Genomic DNA, 3,912 nt, shown 5'->3' with positions numbered 1-3,912 from the left:
CTCAAAGGGTTCTTCGTGCTTCATGTGCATCAACAGTTTTTATGATTTGTTATATTTTATATTTATTAAATTTTCTTTTCTCTTTGTCACGTTTATATAAGTCGTCCTTTACGCCAAAAAACCTTCATATGTTTTGAGATTTTTACGTTTTCTGTGTTTCTGTGTTTCTGTTCATAAAGCGGATGTAAACGGACGTCTGTCTCTGCTGATGCGTTCAAGGACGCTCTGAAGTTTGACTGTCGGCTGCTGAACGTCGACATTCAGAAACACGTTTGTGTGTTTTTGTGTTTTCTGTCACATAAAAAGTGAACGCAGTCGCTGTTTTCACTTTGATAACTCAAACTTCACACAGAATATCTACGTGTTTCTGTGTGTGTGTGTGTGTGTGTGTGTGTGTGTGTGTGTGCACGTGAACACACCTGCGCTGACGGTCGACTGTATGAAGCATTTATTTGTGTCTTTTGATGTTTGCGCTTTTAGGATGAAAATCAAACAATTTAAAACAGCAAGACAAGAAAATGAGTTGTTGGGAATTTTTTTGGGAAAATATAATTATAATATTTAAGTGTTTAAAATCATGTCATGGAAATATGTAAATGAATTTGTGAATTTAAACTTTTCTCTGTTCTCTGTTTTGTTCTTGGGTTTTTTAAAAATCTTTTTTGTTTACATTTTTTGGTCATTTTTCTTTTTTAAAACAAAAACAAAAGCTAATTTTGAGTAATTTCTCGTGTTTCAAACAAATTAAAAATAAAAACAGATGCTCGCAGACGGCTGCAGTTTGTCTTCATGCAAACTTTGCGTCTCGTCCTCAAACACGGAGCAGCTTGCAGCGATAACTGTGCTGTTCTCAGATCTGTGGGGAGAAAAAAGCCCAAAAATCAGCCTGGTGTGAAAATGTCTTCAGGAAGCTCCGACTGAGAGGATTTTCACATTAAAACGTCACTGTGTTTAACTTGGGTGGACATGACGATGAGCTCCAGCTCTCAGATCGACATGACACGAAACGTGTGTGTTTGTCTCAGAGTGAATACAGAACACAGAAGAAGAAGAAGAGGAAGATAAAATCCTGCCGCCGGAAAATTCGTGTTTCTATCAATAATTCACCAACCAAAAAAAAAAAAAAAGGTTTTTGTGTCGTTTCCAAAATTCATGATCAGAGTTTCTCCACTAGAAAAGCTTTTAGAGGCTAAAAGTCAGAACGCTGCTGCAACAGCTTCGACCACGGCCTTATTTTAAACACACACACACACACACACACACACAGTAACACACACAGTAACACACACACACACACACACACACACACACACACACACAGTAACACACACACACACACACACACACACACACACACACAGTAACACACACAGTAACACACACACACACATACACACACACAGTAACACACACACACACACACACACAGTAACACACACACACACACACACACACAGTAACACACACAGTAACACACACACACACACACACACACAGTAACACACACACACACACAGTAACACACACACACACACACAATAACATACACTCACACAGTAACACACATCACACACACACACACACACACACACACTCTCACACTGTTACAGCTGTAGTTTCAGTGGTCTAACAGCCCTGCAGCAGATTGACTCAGTGCTGGAGAAGCTGCTCTTAAACAGCAGCACCCTGCAAACTAACACACACACACACACACACACACACACACACACAGACACATGCACACACACACACACACACACACACTCCACCCACCTTGAGAGCAGATTAAATTGATCGCCCTCCGGGAACAAAACATGAGTCACCGTTATTCATGAGAGCTCCTGCGATCAGTGTGTGTGCGTGTGTGTGTGTGTGTGCGTGTGTTTGTGTGTGTGTTCACCTTTCTTCATCACCTTTACTTTAAAACAGTAAAAACCCGACAAACCTGAACTCAACATTAAAATAATGTTTGTCACAAATAAACCATAAAACTTGTGCTCACAGTGATTTTTTTTGCCTTTTTTTTCTGTTCAGTCGTGCGAGGCGTCCCTGTTGCTAGGCAACAGGACATACAGTATCTTTTATTTACTTTTTACTTACAGTGCAAATAATGAGCACTTTATGTAATTAATTATTGGTCAAATTAACAATCGATTTATCTGTATTAAAAAACAAAAAAACTGTTTATTTCAGAGAATACCTGATGTTTTTTTTCTGTAGTCAGAGCTCATCAGCTGACTTATTACATGTCACATGTTCGATTAATTCTTAACCGCCGATTAATCGATTGTCGATTAATAGTTGTCATCCCAAAGACTGAGACATGATGTCCCTCAGCAGCAGCTGTGTTGGACGAGGCTCGTCACTGCTGTCGTCTGACTGGATCTGAGGACTTTGTGTTTCTTTTCTATTTAAAAAATGTTTTTTTTAACACCCACGAACGTCATTAAACACAAATGTAAAACAAATCTGCACCTTTAATGTAACAGTCCCACAAATGTAATACATTTCCCACAAACCGAATAGCAGTTGTCTTCTACAAATGTAAAATAAAATGTCCTGCAAACGTCCAGAAAATACATCTATATCGTCCAGAAAAGACTTATGTATCAGTTAATAGGGATCCAAATAAAATCAAAATGCTCATCCAACACTGCGACTTCTTATTTCTGTAACATTTCGCGGCTGTAACCAAAGCAAACTCGAACAAAGCAGCGTCCAGCTGCAGCCTGCTCGCTCATCAGACTCCTGAAGAGTCAACAACTGACGCTGACATCGACCAAAACTGTCCCGCGTCCTTTTACAAAGATACGTTTCTGAGCTCAGTCTGCAGCCTCCGAAATCAGACACACCAAACATCCACAGGCGCTGATTTTACTGTGTTGCGTAATTTAGACAAAAGAAATCATAAAAATATCAAATTGTCCAACTTCTACAAATTCAAAAGAGTTTTAGTCAGTAATTATCACAATAATTTGACTTTTTGCTAACATCGAGTAAACGCAGTGTAATCGACTTTTTCAGGAGAGAAACCTGTGAGTAAACACTGCATCAGCTGGAGCTTCACAACGCTGAATTTGTAGTTTCAGCCAGTTCATAAGTTTGTCCTAAAATGGACTTAAAATTAACACACACATGCAGCGAGACGAGAAAAACACATTCAGCTCCACAAACACTAAACACGATAAATTCAGCTGCGTGATCTGTAACATACAGCGGTACGAGGCATCTGGATACAACAACAATGAATACTCTGCTGTAACACTTCAGTATGTGTAGAAGCAGGTGCTGAAACTGTGGTCTGCAGGTCCTGAGTTTGCAGATCCGCTCGTCTCGGTGTGAGCGCTGTCATGAAACGGACTCCCGCTCTGGTCGAGGTGACCGCCGCAGGGTTTGGCAGCGAAAGCAGCGGTCGGCGCCAGTCATCTGCAGCCATTTCTAAAACTCAATATGCTTTATTTGCTGGTGTCTTTCTGGGAGTCCGGCAGGAGTGTGTGGGAGAGCTGCTGTCAGAGCTGTTTGTCTCGGCCGGCTGAAGAGGAAACAGCAGCAGGAGAGGCCGGACGCGCCGAGGACAGCGTTTACACGAGTTCAGATGAAGTTTGATTCTGCAGATTCGTGATCTCCTGAAGGTCAGAAGTCTGTAAATATTCAGGTTTAATCTTTTTATTTCTGCTGAGCTCAAAGGAAAACACGTCGCACCTCAGTGAAGACGAGACAAACGGATTCACGAGGAGTTCAGACGGGTCTCGGTACGAGAGACAAACCTCCGTCTGACGTCTCTGTCTGCAGGAACACCGTCCTCATTAAACGTGATCATATCAGATTACTGATTTTAAATGTCACCTCGTCTCTTTCACGCCATGAAAATATGAAACTGACTCCATTTATCATTTTAAAGTCTGTTTTTTT

The sequence above is a fragment of the Plectropomus leopardus genome, chromosome 18 (assembly GCF_008729295.1).
Source record: "Plectropomus leopardus isolate mb chromosome 18, YSFRI_Pleo_2.0, whole genome shotgun sequence".
NCBI lineage: Eukaryota > Metazoa > Chordata > Actinopteri > Perciformes > Serranidae > Plectropomus > Plectropomus leopardus.
Note: the sequence above shows the minus strand (reverse complement) of the source record.